The sequence below is a fragment of the Homalodisca vitripennis genome, chromosome 1, assembly GCF_021130785.1.
Source record: "Homalodisca vitripennis isolate AUS2020 chromosome 1, UT_GWSS_2.1, whole genome shotgun sequence".
NCBI classification, from domain to species: domain Eukaryota; kingdom Metazoa; phylum Arthropoda; class Insecta; order Hemiptera; family Cicadellidae; genus Homalodisca; species Homalodisca vitripennis.
Genome location: NC_060207.1, coordinates 197,544,105 through 197,563,866, shown reverse-complemented (window position 1 = coordinate 197,563,866; position 19,762 = coordinate 197,544,105). Strand labels below are relative to the sequence as shown.

At 30.5% G+C, this 19,762-nt stretch overlaps 1 protein-coding gene across 1 annotated transcript in view; it reads left to right on the top strand.

The window, feature by feature from the left end:
• The window catches only part of LOC124354517 (hemicentin-2), a 352,415-nt gene that overhangs the window by 132,253 nt on the left and 200,400 nt on the right, over window positions 1-19,762 (top strand). The window lies entirely within an intron of this gene.

Sequence of the window (19,762 nt, the reverse complement as noted above, 5' to 3'; positions counted from 1 at the left end):
TAAAATCGTAATTTAATTTGTTTTAGATTTGAATAAAGGTATTTTGTATATAAAAAATATTATCAATTTATTAGGTTTTTTTTTAACTATTTTAAATAATAATAGCAAAAAAATTCGTGAGAAAATCACCTCAAAACACAGTCATAACATATTTTACCATTATTAAGTAACATCAATGATTTCTATTGATTGTATTCTACCGCTGAGCATTTCAAATATGGATTATATCATGTGGTGAGACCTGTGGTGGTTTACGATTCTGCTACAACATTCCATCTGTATAGCCCACTGCAATATTTGCGTTTACTAAACTGTATAATAATACTAAAATTAAGTTTTATATTTATAATTTCAAGTATGTGAAACGAAAAATGCTTTTGGCTATTAAGTACTGTAGATATTTATTATATTCTACATGTTGAAAACTCCTTTTTAATCTATTATATAAAAATGAAACTGTTCGTGTGTAACAGCATCACTCACAAACGGCTGGACGGATTCGCCTAATTTTTTTTTAAATTTGTTCGTCTTGATCTGTAGAAGGTTATAGGATACTTTTTATCCCTTTCCCGATTCAGGATTCCGCCCCACTGGTTACAGAAATACCCGTAAGAAATGCATTGCAGCAAACATATGTTATTAAGTGAAAGAGTCTTTTCAAATTTTTAATCAGCTGTTCTTTGTAAACATATATAATGCGACAAAAAATATATTTATATATAATTTAATTACTACACTTATAGTTTTAAAGCATAGAGTAAGCTTAAGAGAAACGACAAATTTTGTTTAAAACTGTTTCTGCAATCACTGTTAAACATAGACTTTACTATCCAGATAATACAATTCAAATTTGACGTAAAAATTCCCCTTTAACTGCAATATTTATTTAATATAAACCATGCTCATGCTTGATCAGAAGAGCAATGCAGATATCATAATTACTATCTTACGTTGGCTACAAATATAAAGAATGTTATAAAATCAACCTTAGTTGTTTTTTTTTGACAGAAGTATCAGGAATGTGGTACATACCTTCATAATGCGCCCAAGAAGCTCACGAAGGAACGACTATCAATTATCTCAGCAATGTTTAGAATGTGATAGAAAATGAATAAGTGAATATAGTGTACTGTTTTCAACGGGAAATTGCGTGCGAAGCCGCGGGAAACTTATTGAAATGCGCAGCGAAGCGCGCCGGGTCCGCTAGTATTAAGATACATTAAGAAACTAAAATAGCTTTGTAGAAATATGTTACTGAGCTTTCATCATGTGAAATAAAGCTGATAAAAGTTTAATATAGGACAATTGTGAACTAAAAAGCTCTCATTATTAATCTATTTATTATTATATAATTATTAATTAAATTTAAAAATTCAAGGACCAAAAGAACAAAGTAACTTTTCTCTTCAAATAATCATTAGTTAAATGTTGAATATGGAGCTTGTATTGGCTCCTTGTTAATTTATTTACATTTAAACCCATAAACCAATATTTAAAACTTTGATTTTTGTGATACCTTTCGATAGCAAGGCTATGTTCGTCAGACACATCACAAAAGTATATGTATGTATATATTGTATATATATATATATATATATATATATATATATATATATATATATATAAAATAATAAGCAACGTTTATACATAACATTTGATTAAATTTGACAGCCTCATTCAATTAATATTACATACACCTGGAGGGACTATCGAATAAAGATATGCTTATATTCATCCTAGGAACCGCAACCGCAAGAAAGTCCTCATAAAATTTCAGTACATTTGGTTGGATAGTTTACGCGTTCAAAAAAACACAAAAACAACGGCACTTTCATTTATATAATATTATTAGGATATATCCTTTTTGTACATAATTCTATAAATCCCTAACACACTACTGTGAGTAATTTTAATGACATTTAAGCATCGAGTTATTCCTTACTCTGCCAGGTGAATAACTCGTACCTCTCATAATATTCCGCGTCCCTGCAGAGTGTTATTTGTCTTTATCAAATTAACCATTGCTACAAGTACAATATATACTTATATGTATATAAAATGTAATAACATTTCAATAGTCACAATAATAGTGCCAAAACAATTAGTGAGAATTGTGATAGAGCGAGAGATAGATTGTGCGGGTGAGGTGTGTCACGGCCAGACCCCTGGGTGTCCTCCCCTCTCTTAGCACCCTAGGGGGTAGCGCCCCTTGAGGGCAAAACTAATTACTGAAATATTAGAAGCGCGTCTTGTGAACACGGACGCAGCTTTGAATGGTAGATACTGCATTTACCTATGCTGAAGTAAAATATCTCAATAAGCTAAATTTACAGTAAAGTTTATGTTTTTTCACCAAACAGACACCAAAATATATTCCAAAACAGTTGATGCATATATAATCAGTGCTGATAACACACGAGAGTAAAATTAAACGTATTCCTAATATGCTCTAGGCAAGTTTCGTAAGATATAATACATTTTTTGTAGTTTTGAATTTAACCTGGGCATTTTAACTAAGAGCTGTACAAGTACATGTCTCCGAGGCAAATTAAATCTTAGGAAAAATTTTCTTGAATTAAAAACTAAAATATACCATTGAAAAGGATAAGCTACTAGAAGAGTATTTTTAAAAAGTTACGTAATTTATCCTTTAAATGTAACTAATGAAGTATGTTATATTATACTACCGTTACAACATTTTAAAAGGGAGAAATAGGTTTCGGTAAATGTATACACTTTGTAATTACCATTAATTGTGTTTGTGCAACTAAGTGTCATTTAAATACTCACATAATATATCAAGTATTTTTTTTTATTTAATTGAACATTTCATCTAGTAAACGTACTGCTCAAACAAATATCTGTGAAAAATTTAATTTTTAAACAGTAGATGTCCTCAAACGTTACTTTGAGTAAGCATTTAAAACTAAAACGTATTTAATAAGGGGAAATAGGTAATTATACAGGTGAATACTATATACATTTTAAATAACACATCAAGGTGAGCATTTACTCTAGGAAGCCAAAGAGCTGACAGATACTGGAGAGAACTAGCTAATGATCTCATCTGACAAAGGCTTCAACCTCTGGTCTGTCAAGAGTCTCTTTAACAAGCCGTCGCTCACGTAGATATTCCCTGCCAATGCAACACCTACAATTTTGCTCAATAAAAATACATTACATAACATATAACGTCAAAATAAAATATTCACTCTAAAACACTTACGTAGCTTTTTCAAAATAATTTTCTTGCGTTTTCGTCACTTACTGTAACAATGAAAAACTGACTTGCCAGTATTTAATAAACATAATGTTTTAATTTAAAACGTAAATAGATTTTATATAGTCTTCAATTTTACATTGTAAAATGTAAATCAATTCAAATAGTTGTGTTTTTGTCAAATGCAGTTTTTTCCTGATGCCAGTTTTTAATTTGCATTGTTTTAAAGCATATAGTGAAATTGCTATTCTTATAGAGTATTTTAGATGTTGTTAGTGTCGTCACTTTTTTTACCGTTCTCTTCTGTCAAGTGCTCAAGATTCAATAATCAAACAAAAATGAAGTTCAGTACCGCAATTTCAATATTGAAAATTAGCAAACTGCAAAATATGTTAGTGTGAAATAGTAATTGAAAATCGAACAGGAATAGCTCATATGATACACAAGTCTTTACAAGTAAATAATGAAAACATGGTAATCTCTATACTGCTCGGTTATTTCATAACGTCGTATGGCTTTGCTTGGAAAAAGCAATACGTCCATTCAGTTGCAAACAGCGATTTTCATGGAAGATAAATTTGATGGTTCCAGGAAACTCAATACGTCTCCTATTCTATGTACAATGCTGGAAGAGGAAAATGTTACCATCAAGATTTACAAATGTAGGGGTTGGATTTAATTGGTTTATTATAAGGACTACATAATGAATAAATCAAGTTGTAAAATGTATCTTATTTCATGGTTATCAGTAAATAATTATTGAGTCATGTCATTTGATGTTCTATAAATATTAAGGCATGTCTGATCTTGCATATCTCGTAAAGTCATTTTTGGAAAGTATACTGCGAGTTACCATATTATTCTAAATATTAATATATTCTAAATATAAAGAAAATAGCAATTTTTTTTGTAAAAAATGGCTGGAAGAAGCCCATGAAGGCAGTGCCTGAAGCCAAGACAGACTGTTTGTGGTATCCACGCTAAGAAGCCACTTGGCCTAATGAGGAGCTTACGAGCCTCGGGTTCCTTATCCAACCCCCGACTAACCTCTCGCCTTCGATTAACGTCTTTCGTTACATTATGTTATATTCCCTCTAATGCGATATCAATATTCAATTATTTTATAACGGCTAAATCATTTATGTTGCCGCAAAGCGAAGATTACAATCTTCATTAAAGATAGTTGGCTTCGTTTTGTATCTGTTACCACATTTCCTTTGTAGTAAGTATATGTATGTTGATAATTATAACGCAACTGATAATTTGGGGCGAACAGATCGATAGAACCTCCTAGAGTCTGTATTGGACTGAGATAACCTAATATTTCAAAATGTCTACTTCTCGTGATCTGAATTGTAATTGTATGTTATTTCGCAGATATAAATAATGCAGATTTATATAAATATTACAATTTTCAGAACGCAACCAATATTTTTAAGATTGTTTCTGGACCAGCAGCAAATGTAGTTATGGTATAAACGTAAAACCTTTCTAGCCACAACTATTGTTACCATTTTATACTTTAGTTGTTATATTTATGTTAAAAAACTATAGAATTTATAATGATGAAATGTTCGATTCATCTTAATACACGTAAGTTAATCTGAAAACAAATTACTCAGTACTTTAACAAATTCAAAATTGATTTTTGATCGTGTCTAAAGAATCTCAGGGCACTCAGTTGACGGCCTTTTGAGACAATGAAAATAGCTCTTCATTTAGGTTACGCTTTTTTAGCATAGTTGTCTCATGCCTAAATTATGCAACAATTTCGTTTTTAGCTTCTCCGCTTTTTAGACTCTTCAGATGGATACTAACTTATTATTATAGGATTCAAGTCTTTGACTGTGTTAGATTTCAGACGCTGCACTAAGTGGATAGTAAAATGGAGCAGAACTCTTACATTTGCGTTGTACGAATCCTACCACCAAACCTATTTTATATGTAGAATAAATACCTTTTGGATTAAAAGGGGTAACCAAGAATCAATGATATCACATTTACGAGAGGACTTCATTTTCCCCTGATGACAATAATTGCAATGATCGCAATTCGTTTCTTATTAGTTGACTTATTTACAAATGAAATTTTAAAATGTTGTAATATATAGGAAATGTTGGTTTTCATATGGTAGTAATTGTTATTCAGATGCTGCATATAAAACATCCGTCTAAAGGCGTATTCTGCTGAATATTTTAATTAATTATTTCTCGCATAAAATTTAGTAATGCCTAATGTAGCGCAAAAAGTAATGTTTAAGCTATTTCCAATACTGTAATCCACATTTAGTAAGAGTTTATTGATAATAGACTCATGTTAATTATTTAAGGTAATTAAAAGTCTGTTTTAGAATGTCTAATATTGAAATATAATGAGGCTTTTACGCCTACCTGTCCATTATGTTGTTGAGTGTTCTTCAGTTCTCGACTTGCACACAAACGCGAATTATAAATTACACTATGCACTTTATTAATTTTTTTAAAATTTTGTAAACATTATAAAATATTAATGCCTTATGCCTCAAAAGTTTTAAAATAATCTGAACCTCTGTTTCAATTAAATTTTTTTCTGTTAAATCGGATTGAAAATAAATAAAATATAATGTAATCATGCACGTTAACTTTAAATTTTTTTGTATAACTCGTTAAATTATTTTACCAATAAAAGGTAGTTAAAGGGAAATTATCTTTACTCTTGAAACTTCCTTTGGTTTATAAAACACAATGCTTAGGTTCAACAAAGAATTAGTAGTATCATTGAGGATGCGTTAATTGGTGTGCAAGATATCATATAGAAATAACTGGCCACAGACACAATCTGTCAAACATTAGATAATTATTTCATATTGTGAGGTTTACCGTAAATCGAATGCATGAAACCTATCACATTGTTATAATATGTTAACACAAATTATGATGAATTTTAAAATCATGTAAAATTAGATTTTTAGGTATTGAAAGTGATGGCAGTATAAATGTGCTATTTCAGTGCGTGTCACTCCCACAGCTCACTATCGCTAATTAGTGATATCATTGTGTGATAATTAAGTGAGGATGAACGTTAGTGCCTGGTAATTGCAATGCTGATTCTATCCTGCCTCTGGTTTTAGCTCGCTGTGGTACATTTTTACTGTTTAATTGTTTAGCAATCTCACATTTGTTTGTTTTACCAATAAAATATTCTTATTTTTTATTTAAAATTATGTTTAGTAAAGCAATTACTTTTGGAGTCATTGCCAGTTTGTTGCTTTACTTATTGGAAAAAATCTGTGCTATAGTTTCACAATCAAAAACTTTTACACTAAATTACTATTTATGAGTTTTATTTTTTATTCATAATTCAAGTAATATGGATAAATATTTATTCATAATTCACTATGTTAAAACGTTGAATTTGGGCTACAGTAAGTAGTTTAAACAAAATTCATGACTTGATATCAGTCTCAAAGAGCCCCAGTATAAAAGTTGTTTGAGCGTAGATAAAAGAAAGTTAAGTTCTTGTAAAATAAAGGATCCTGAGGCAACGCAGCTAATGAGCGGTTCGTAAGTGGCTGAGGTATGGCGCTTTTCTTACATCATACTTTGCCTTTCATTTCATTTAAGTCAAACTTTCTCAGTAAATAACCCGTGCGTTAAAATCTGGTGAGTTTCTTTCGCGGTATTCCTTGTAAATAACCCCCATGACACATTATCTAGTGTTCAAGTTTGTTTTATTGTATACGCTGAAGTTACTTTTTTACTCAATTTTAAATGTACATTTATTTTATTATTAGTAAATTAAATATTTGTTACATAATTTATTTTTGAAATACACTGAGAAATAACATCGGAAATACTAACTATTACAACTACAACATAGACTTTAACACGTTTTTCCGTTATATAGGTTATATCCTAATTCTAGTATGAATTTATACGTAATAGAATTTAACAAAAACACAAATTTATTATGGTTACACTAAAAACCAGTAAAGGATATTTATTTGACTATATCTGTACTATTTCCTTATAATTGATTTTAAATAATACAGGAAGTGAACATCCAACTATAGTATTATTCTCTATTTATTGAAGCACCTATTACATTCATGAATGATAGTTACGAAATTGCCGCTTTAAATCTCGCTTTTTAAAATCCAGCTTTGAATTAACAATTAGCAATAAAAAATATGTCCAATAGGCAACAATACCTTTAAATAGAGAACAAGACGTTTGCAAGAAAACTTGAAATCAGTGATGGTCTTTAGAATGATCCTAACCTTTTCTTGACATAAAGAACTTTTCTAATGTGATAGTTCCTCACTGGGACCTACAACAGGTCCAAAATTGGAATCAATAGTAGCAAAATCCGAGTATATAGTTTTTTAACGTAATAATATTACACTTTAAAATCTGAACCCTGTGATTATAATGTTTTTTTTTAATGCCTGTTGGTATGTTCATAAGGAAAAATATAGTATTAGCTTTGGTTTCGCAATGGATTGATTAGTTTTTCATTCGTTATATTTGAAATTGCTTACGTAAGAAATATAGGTGCTATATACAAACAGTACATTTTTGTTATATTTGATTATTTTACTTTGGGTCGTCACAATAAATTTTAGAGGTTAGGTTCTAACTTTACGCATTATATTACTGTATGATAATATTTATTGTAACATTATGCTTCCTATTAGTTCATGAGCATCAGAAAAACACTAATTAAATTATGAAATGTATACATATTGAATCTTTATAGTTATATATTTACAGTGAAAATCCATGTGTGTTAATTTTTAAAAGGTTTTAAATAAGACTTTTTTTAATTCATGTCTTTTAAAATAAAGGACTTAGGCCAATATATATAATTTGATACCAAGGTTTACCCAAAGAAATATCTCTTTTTAAATACCGGTTGAAAATAATCTTCTAACTTTTATCATAAGGCGTATGATTTAACATGTATGCCAAGTAATGGCGTGAACACATTACTACTATGAAGCAAAGGCCTATAAATTCGAAAAACCCCACATTCTGAGAGGAGATAACTGTAGTCATAGGACTATTCGCAAGCACGCATCTTATAAAGAATTCCTCATGACAGATTATAACTATGGGAAAATTCATGACGATATTTATTCTAATCTCCTAAAAGAACATTGAGAAATAAAATGAATATTGAGAAAATTGGATTCAAAACCAATGGTTTACAATGCAACCTAAATTGAGCATATAAAAGAAAAGCCCAAGTTTATACTACTGACCTTCGACTTTTTCTTACTAAAAGGGTACGAGAAAGAACTAAAATTTCAATTTTCTACCACTGTCAGTTATAACTTTGGCTATTTTTACATACTTTTCTGCCTGTACAGGCATTGCATTTTATCATAAAGTTCTATTTATTGACCCTGTACTTTCCCGATATAGCCCGATTCCCAATTTCAGTATAATAATGACACTAACAGCCCTTATTAAAAAACTATGTATCTCTATCAAAGTATGATCGATATTTTCAAACTCTAGTAGAATTAAAAAGTCTATGTACACAAATATCTTTATGTACATGTTCATTGACCCCATATTGCTAGTTTTACTAAACAATCCCACATACACATATTTATTTACATAAAAAACAGACTATTCTTCCTATTACATCACATGTTTCCATATTTTTATTTAATTTTAATCAAATCTCCAATAACAGATTCTGAACGCTGCACTAAGAGGAAGTTAAACTGGAGCTAACCTCAACATTCAAGTTTAATCAACCCACAGCTTACCACCATAACTAAGTAATGTTAGAAAACTCGTTGCTACAACTTGTATATAAATCGTGTCTTAACATCGTAGTGTATTCAATTATGCACTTGATGAGATAATAAGATTACTTTTACACTATGATTACACTATATATTGCAGGATAGGTGACTGATGTTGAAACGATGCAAAGAGTTATTTTGAGCTTCATCGTCACTGACTTTTTGGATTTCTTCACGAAAATGTCTCCGGAATTTTAAATATATTTTTATTTCTTCCACAATTTCAATTTATTTAAAAAGCGCTTTCACCGTTTAAGGCATCATCAAACAAAAAATGTCTTCGGATTTCAGGAAGCAACTTTGTGAAAACGTCAGATACCAGACGCTGCACTAAGAGGAAGATGAACTCAAGCTAAAATCAATATTCACATTGAATCAACACCTCGCACCTTAGCTTTATTGAGTGTAGAATATAGAAACAGATAATTACAATGACATTGTTGCCCTTTATTAATTAAGACAAGTATAATTCGTACTGTTAACTGTAAAACAACTGCTACTTTCATATTTGGTTTTTAATAGAGTAGAGGACTGATTATTGATGAAACTTCTGAAAAATTACATCAATCTCGCATATACAAGTTTCCTTGCATTTAAGACTTCTTCATGTCACTAAAGAAGTAAAATATACGAAATTTAATATGATTATATTTACTAAAATTGAACTGTCAGCCTTTAATATTCATTAAAATCTGTGTCTTTTAATTTATAACTTTATAAAATGCTCATTAAACATTTTTTTTCAATATTTTTATTATTGTATGTACACTTTGGAAACATTTTGTTTAGTATGTTCTACATCGCATTCAATTTTAACATAGGTGCTGAATTGAACCGACTTTTAATTTAGGTGCTGAATTGAACCGACTTTTAACATAGTTGGTGAACTGAACCGACTTTTAACATAGGTGCTGAACTGAACCGACTTTTAACATATGTGCTGAATTGAACCGACTTTTAACATAGGTGCTGAATTGAACCGACTTTTAACATAGGTGCTGAATTGAACGGACTTTCAACATAGGTGCTAAATTGAACAGACTTTTATCATAGGTGCTGAATTGAACCGACAGCACGTGGCAGGTAACAAGCTTAAGAGGTTAAGCCCTTTTCAGACAAAATCATTATATCAAGTGGCTCTTCCTTTGTGTCCAACGATACTTCAACTTCACTTCTCAGCTTAACCCTCTCTGGCACACGACGCAGTAATTAAGAAACAATTTAGTACATTAAATATACATTCTTGGGTATACATTTGTATCCAGTTAAATAGTTTTGCTTGTAAGATAATAGATTCTTATGAACTTTTAAAGCGCTAAACGTCAGCTAAGTCTATCACTCGAGGGGCTGCAGAAACTTCACTTTTGCCTATCTCTCTCTATGTCTGTCTTTTTGCACAATATCTCAAAAACGCAGTGTCCTATAGAATTTTGCAAGAATTTTTTTTCTATTTAGGTTAGGCAACACTGAGTTCGAATATGGCGTATGCATTTTACAGAGTTTGGCATCTTATGGGTAACCAGATAGTAACAAAAACAAGGCACGATGAATTAAAGTGTAAAGTAATGATTAACATAATATGCCATTTCAATTTTAGCAATTGCAAATCATGTAACATAATGAAATTACCAATAGACGTGTGCAAGCACGTCACGCGACACGTTACGTGGCGTACTTTTACCATATATATATATATATATAAAAACTTATTTGTCATGTTCTACTTTACTATGAGAAATGTGTACATATATGATGTACTAAAAAGTGTAATAGATGTTAAAATTAGACGTTCATATAATACAGATACACAGCCACTCCTAAATAAACAAGTGAAATCATGGTGGTACATCTCTCATCCAAAATCATCAGTGAACAAAAATAGCTTTTGATATGCATCATTTTATGTACTATACCGCTCGCATGAACCAGGATTTAAACGGTTTTGCAATTTTCATAAAGACTTAGAGTAGCTAGTTAACAAAAAATTCAGGAAAGTACCGCTAAACTGCTAAAAAGTCGTAAAAGATTTGCTTTTAAAGTACCGACTTCAAACTTTGAAGAACGAAACCATTTTATAATGAGGCTTATATAGTTCGCCAAGTTAATCGACCTCATAGCCAACTGTACGCAGTGGCTCAGAACAGTTTCCTTTGTTGTGTTTTATGAAAGTTTATAAGCTAATAAGCTAGAGAAGTGTATTTGAAGAAACTTAAATCAATTTGGTGTTAACTTGTATTTATATTTATGGTTGTAATATATAACTACCAAACTTTTTACATAAATTGTTGCTCATAGTAAATACATCACCGTCATTTAAATGGTTTTTTATCTATAACTAGAAATCATTACTTATGTAATATTGAATTATAATTTATAGTTAAATAAACTGATAATTATTGTATAAAATAACGTTTTTATAAGTTATCTCACGAAATTTGTTTGATTAAAGTAAATATCCAAAAGAAGTTAAAACACATTTCAATATTATTTGGTAATGGAAACATGTCTTAAATAACTATAAGGTTTTCAGTTATAATATTGAAAAGAATGATAAACGCGAAATTTATTCTAATTTTTATTTACAATAATTACAATGTTTTCTCTGTATACTATTCAAACGGGAGTACATGTGTCGTATAAGGGGATTTATCGAAAATCTAGTCGTTACTAAATCTATAGTTGCATATTTTAATATGTGATTATACAACTCTATACCCACTCTTATAAAAGATTTCTTTATTATACTCATAACAATAACATTATAAAAAAGAAATTCCTTAACGCTTAGTGAAATCCACCATCGCTGAACTCGATGTTTCTTATATAGAAGTGACTCTTTGTGCAAAATTTGAATCTTAGGACAAACAGACATAACAACAATGACATAGGTCATTTGACAGACAAACAGACACAAATAAATTTAATTGTTTTCTACCCCCACGAGGCATTGTGTCTAGTGTTTATGTAACAGAGTATAGCCTTGGACACGAATTAACGTTTTTACATGAAATAATCTTAGTTAAATGTTAGTATTAAGTATTATAACCCATCGGAAATAATATAGATGTAATTTGTTAATGTAATATACGAAAAATATTACGTTTTGGTTTAAAATGTCAACATTCATTTTCATAATAATAATGTATTCATAAATATTTAACTGATTACAGGTTGCACCACGCTAACTAAAAAACTTATTCGTAAGATATCCTTCAGTAAATTTTAGATTTTGTAATATCATATTTTGTTTTGATACAAGTAACTGGGAAAAATGTAATATAAAACTGCAAAATATTGTATTGTAACAATATTGATAAAGAGAGATATAAAAATCATGTTTCAAAGTATGATCACACAAGTTATAAATTATCTAATAGTAACCAAATATAAATAAATAGTTATAGTATTTATTAATCTGGACAATAGGTAACACTCAATGAAATGAGTATGTCACGTTTCACTCTCTAAAATTATTTATCAAAAACTCATTGTTTAAACTTTGTATGCGAGAAATTGTTTTTCCACAATCTATAGCCCGAATTACTAGCAGCAATAATCCTTTCCACAAACCGAGGGTATATTCTGCTGGTTACAGCTCCTACGCTGCAATCTCTATATAGATCTCCTCATAGTAAGGCACTACTCATTGGCTGAGTGTTAGCAAAGCCTAGTACTCTAGAGATTGGAGAGATTTTATTTCTGTCTGCTGTCAACTCAATATCTCGAGAGCAACTTATAGGCTTTTTTGAGAATATTTTAATGAAACTTATTTTTAATAAACAACATCAATGATAGTGCATATTACTCCATGGAGTTTAGTTGAAAATGTTTGCATTCATTGTCTTATGGGTAAACAGAATGGAATCGAAGTAATTTCTGAATAACTTAATTACTAAAAGATCTTCTTACAGTCATATGACATGTTAACATACTATATATTAATTCGTGTAGCCTGATAGAATAAAATATATACTAGAAAAATTGCATCAAATCGATATGCAATAAATAGTGTGGCGTACTCATATTGGTATATAAATCGAACAGCTTAGAAACATTTCTATATCATTGTATTCTGTATTTTATATTGAACACTCATTTTGGGTTTCTTTCAGGAGCAATCTCTTCCATTACGTAACCTGGATAAATTAAACAATGACGCTCACCCTGTTTATTTTAATTGTAAAAGTTATTATCCAGTTTGGATACAGGAACACGTAAAGATGCGAGTAACGGAATTATTTTGATGAATACACTTTAGTTTTATAAGTATGCTATAGATCCAACTACATATTACAATCACCCCAGTATTGTTATTTTCTATATCTCCAATAGTAAATCGATAAAAGATCGCTGGACGTCATCATTGCAGCAACAACCCTCAGCGTTCTCCGCTATGTTGCCTTATATTGTCTGCAGTAATTGACTGCAGAAAATCAATGCAAGGTTCAACGCACTATCGTAAGGTGAGCTTGAAGCAAAGAATCTGCCCATAGTACTCAAACATTGTAAGGTTATTTTAAAAACATACCTCATGTGTGTTCTTCAACTTTACATGAGAAGGTGGAATATGACATCCTGAGAATTAAAGAGATGAGCAATGACAGTATAAACCAAGCTCATCTCTGGAAGCACTTGCAAATAACTACAGTCACAAGCCTAAAGTTCAATGAACTAAATACATGAGATTAGATATAAGATGGAGATACTCAGTGAGGTTGCATGACTTTAGCTGATAGATATTGGTTACTATTCAATGTATCAACAAAGTTACACCAACGTAAACAATGACTAGTAGTTTCATACGGAATATCTAAAAGGTAGAACGCATAATTGTATGGAACATTACGTCACGTTAACGTCGATTGGGTGTGCTAGAGGCAAGATTTTTTGTATGAAACTGGGTCGAGACATTTATGACTCACTTAACTTCTTAAAATATTTCAGTTTCACTATGGACAGCCATCTTCAGTGGCCTAAACTGAAACTGGAGATACCTTGCAGTGAAATCTGTTCACTGATGAATTATCCTCAGCAAGGTCGAAATATTTCAAGAATTTAACTGTGTAAGTCATATTTGGTCGTGATACAAACTGGAAGACTATGCTGTTATTTTTGCTACTGCCCGCGTTAAAGTAACTATTAGGATGTTTTACAAACATGTTCTATTTTGTATAAATGTTTCACACAATCTCATTAACTGTCCAAATTGGATTAGTGAAATCAGATTTTACAAAAAAAAAAAAACAGTAGCAGTCGTGGGACTGCCGATAGAAGTGAAAAACGGAACTATTAAGTTCCGTAATTAGTAATTAAACAATACGTTATAGTAGCAGTACATCTGTAATTGTAAATGTGACGCGTTTTTAATTTTCCAATTTTAAAATCCACGAAAAAATATTATCAAATAACTAGAAATCTATTTTACCACGCTAGTAAGATAAATCTTATACCGTAATAATACTCATTTCATGATGAAGAGGTTAAATATTAAAAACATAAATTAAAATTAATAATGCTAAATTTTAAATACAAATATTCGTACAAATATTAAAAATGTTTAAAAATATATTCGTTGTTTTCATTATTCATTTATCTGTATAAAAAATATTAATATGTTTCATACTCACTTTTGAACTTCCCACGTGGTCAATTTAACTTTACTTATGTATTCTACACTCTAATACTTAAATCTACAACGCGTCACATTTACAATTACAGATGTACTGCTACTATAACGTATTGTTGACGTGACTCACAAAATTATACTTATCCAAAAAGCGTCCAACGCGCACATAATACAGTCAGAAATAGTCGATGTATTAGTGAAAGTTTTATAATAAACATCGGTGATTCTGAGACCAGCGATAGTGAAGAGGATAGTGACGCCAGTGATGTGGAGGAACTCGCCGCTCCATTGTAAAAAAGTACTGTAAGTATTAAAGAATATTATTTTAATGAAAAAAAAGTTCAATGCAATCATTATACTTGTTGTAACTGCTCAATATTAATAGTTAGTTAAACATAGAATACAAGTGAGTAAACACCGAGTGAACAACAGTGAGTTGAACACCGTTGTAAATAATACAGTTATTGCTACGGATAAAGTATATAATTGCAATAACAATTAAACCCACAATATTTTTAAAACTAATAAATTAAGTTAAATTAACTTGGTTCTTTCGTAATTTTTATTGCACAATAAACTAATTTATTGAGTTAATATGGTATCAGTGAGCCAATGCGCCAACTACAGTTCCAGCAGAAACGTTCACTCATCACTTCATACGCTACTACAGGCTAAACTAAAACTTCCAATAAAAAAATGATAAATTACAAAAAAAAATATTCATCTATTTTCACACAACTTTCTCGCTGACACATTTTGTCTGACCAAAAAATAAAAAAAAATCCTCGCTTACTACTTTTTTCTTGTCATTGTAAACGCTATGTAAAATTTAAACAATAATCAAAATTATTTAGAAATTTTTTTTAATATTTAAAAATGAAACCAATAGATTGCCAATATTAAGAGCTTTAATTTGACGCATCTTACAGAATTGTACGACATTGGCTTCACTTTTAAAATCGCGAGAGGAAGCCGTAAAGGTCACTGATTTTCGCAGTTCTGTTTTCATACTCCGCCGGGACAGTTTTAACACAGCGAGACTGACTTTTTCATGCAGGTTAGTAGTCCACGGCCAAGTCTATGGTTAAAAAACACAGCGAGACTGACTTTTTCATGCAGGTTAGTATCATTAGCATGTCGGTGACGCGAACCGAGGATTTTACCCTCTACCAAAACGCTCAACGCGCCTAAAGAAGTTTTCACTTCAAAAATTATGGTTGCCTGTAAAGTCGGTTTTACGGGCAAAGATTTTACGTGACAACGTCTTTTTTCTCGGTAGAATATTTATTGATATGAATATTATTAAAATTGCACAATAGGAACAAGGAATTGAATGAAAATAAGAATTGCACAAATTTTAACTATAGAAATATATTTTGTTTACTAAAACATTGTACATAATTTGAAATTAATTAAAATTTGTTATTGTAAATGGTAAAGTTGAATAAAACATTTACTAAAATTGGAATTTGAAATTCTTGCTAAACACAGTTAAATTCTAACTCCGCGCGTGGTGATTGGTCGGTTTAGTTCTTTTGTTTGGTCGCACTATTATGACAGGTTAGAGGTTATAATTTGTTATTTTAAATGTTTGACTAGCAATACGCGCTGTTTCTTCTCAATCGACTGAATTACGATTGATTGCAGAGTGATTTAAACTAATAATTTACTTAACACTATCAACATTTGTCAATAGTTATGACATAACCTATAAACTCAGTTTTCTCAACTTTTGTGTCAATCTAACAATTAATCAATCAATCATAGTTTACGATAATGAAATATCAGTGTACAATTATTTACCTTTATTGTTGTAGTTGTTGTAAATGACGAATCTAAGCACTCCACATTTTCACGAATAAACATAGTTATCTGCTTTATCCCGTGCGGCGGTCCCACAGTTATCTGCTTTATCCGTGCGGATCCCGTGCGGCGGACCCACTGGACGGGCATCGTAACGTTTACCGGGCGTTAACACTTTTTTCATGAGTGACTCCGAGCCGCAACCTAATTTAAGACGTTGTCACGTCAAAAAAAAAAAATTATTATTGAAATTCTTATTGACAATAAAGTTTTAACAAACAGGATGTAAAATACTTTTGTCTTATAACACAAATTATTTATAATCTATAAAAATATGAACAAACATTTCATATTTGTTATAAAGAAATAATAAATCAGATTTAGAAATAGTTTTTACGATTAAACCATTGCTTATTAAACTGGACATGAAATGTATAAATGCATATAACGCAATTATTGAATAAAGACTTTTTGGACTTGAACTTGAATTTCATTTCATCACGTCAAGCGCTAGTGGGCTGGGAGTTGAATTAGTTCTTGATGATGCTGTCAGAGAAATATAAGTGTCCACAGAAGTAGGGGCAACCGTTTGTCCTCTATCTGTGAGGGTACCTTGCGGCGAATGGATGGGGAGAGAGAGGCTTGTCACTAACATCCCTTGCCCTCCCCTTAAACAATCAATCACAGGGAGTCTCCCTCTAATTCCAGTAATGATAACGCTAAACGCTTCTGGAGCCCTGATTAACCGTTTCTACTTGAGTGGTTTCAGTAATACCATCAGAATAAATTGTAAATCAGTGGCCTTTTATCTCAAATTTAAAGATAAGCTTGTTATTAGGAAAAATTTGATTTCCTATAACCACACAAAACAGTTGAAAATTTATTTTCATTTAAAATCACTTATGCGTGATTTATAAACTATTTAAAATATGTTTTTATACGTAATGTACTCTCAAAAAAATTTATTTATTCTTTATAAAAATTTAAATTCCGCACTTGAATATAAATAACATTTAACTGTAAACAATAATGCCTTATTACAAAAAAAGCCTGAGCTGTACTATTAAAAATTTAATTTAAAATTGATTAAAGGAGAGGCTGATGAACCCTGTTAAACCTGTTAATCATATAAAATGAAATCAGTGGAAGAGTTGATTCAGTACAACGTATATGGTAACAATAAAAATTGATACGATCACAGACAGAGTTTGAAGAATCGCTATCTATAACATACTCAGATTAAAATTTCAACGTTTTAGACGGCTTGGCGATTGGCACTTAAACGTGGCTGTGCTTTGGGCGATTTTTAATAATGCTACTTGTGGTATTTTTTTTAACTAAAAACTGACAGGAAACTTTCTATTTGATAAGTGACTTCTCGTTTCTATAAGTTTTAACCATAATTAGTTCAATACTAACCGTAAACAAGGTACCGAGGGCACAAGTATAGATTTTTGTATACAGTGCCAGGGTTAGAATCGTGTTAAACATGAGAAAACAACATTTACACAGGTAAACGTTACATTGTTTTGACATAGGTTGAAATATGTAGTTAACGTTTTGTAAAATGTTGCCACGTCATAATGGCAGTCTAATTAACGTTTCTTAAAGAACAACGTATAATATTTGATGGTAGGCACACTAAATTATTTTTGAAAAGTACGTAAAATAAGTAAATAATTACATTTATAACATTATTACTGTTAATGCCTTTAAAATTCCAAATAAATTAAATACTAAGTGAAATGACAACGCATGCTATAACACCCATTACTGTGCACCATAGAACCTCACCATATGTCACGTAGTAGGCTGTATGTGGTACTAAGTCACACATTAAAATACCATAATGATTGTACTACGTTTTTAGAAATCTGCCTATTGCAATGACTGTCATTACAAAATTTTGTGACAATTCTAAAATTTTATCATATGTTGTTAACCCCAGAATAAAAACCACAATGATACAAATAATTATAATTCAATAATTACGTGAGCATGATTATACGATCGCTGCCAGACGTTTTACTAAATCCAGACTAAACTTGGTAAAGAGGCATTATTCGCACCTAGCTTGTATGAGTCGTTAGCCAATCCTAATCAATAAAAAGCTTTTAAGATGATTCGAATTTGTGTGTATATAGCACAAGTATATAACTGTAATTACGAATCAACTTTAACCCAGCTGTTTCCCGTATACGCGTTGTATTACTCTTTATAAAAATATATTAAGTAAATTTAAACAGTTGTCATTATTTTAATTTTTATACCTTTTTGCGGTATAGATTTCAAGGCCTTGAAATTTAGGAAATAAATAGTGATATCACTGTTATTATGCATCATAGAGAAAATTAAAAAGAAATCTGGTTATTTCAGTTAATGTGTAACATAGCGTGAACAATGTTGTGGGTATCATTTATTGCACAGAACAAAATTCAGTTTTCTTATAATATTCAGTAAATTTGTAATATACGCTTTTCTTACTTGCGTTTTATGTCTCTTAAGACAGTGGCTGTTTATAATACTATGCGAACTGCGGGTATAATTGTGAAAACGATAACTGTTGTAATTCTTAATACACACAATTCATATAAAACTTGGTACAGAGTCAGTATTAGTAATCCATTTGAATCCATTCGTGTGTAAAAATTTGCAGTAGTGTGTGCATCAGTTCTGTTGAACTGTGCCACAGCATTTGAAGTTTGTTTAGTTTTAAAACAATTTAAGTTACAAGACAACAGTCCTTTTGACTAGTACAAAAGTCACCAATTTCCTAACATACACCGAAAAAAGAGACACGTTTTCTAGAAATATAAGTAAAAGTTAAAAATATGAATTTCTTTATTTCTTTTGGAATCTCCTATGGTTTCAAGATGGTGGCCGTTTAATTTTAGAAAAGGAACACTTATATCTCAGCTATATTTTCATCGTAAAGGGGAAAACATAATTCAAAATTTTCTACCTAAGTCATGCATAATATTATGTTTTACTTTTTGTCCAGTAAAGTTAGAGATAGCTACAAAGTATACAGGAGTAATGCGTAAATATTGGTGAATACTATAATTAGCGTATATTTTAGCCGATTCCAATAAAACCTATTAATAAACTATTTATAATTGCTAACCCAAGTTACTTTGAAAAGTTTGAAAGGATAAAAAGATATACGATTATGGATATACACATTTTTGTAAAACTTAAACATTTTATATAGGATATTACTAAACATAAATATAAAATTTTTATTAGTTATCAGGCAATTTCAAGAAAAATTTATCCTTCCCCATTGTTCAATAACTTAATTGTAAATCACTGTTAG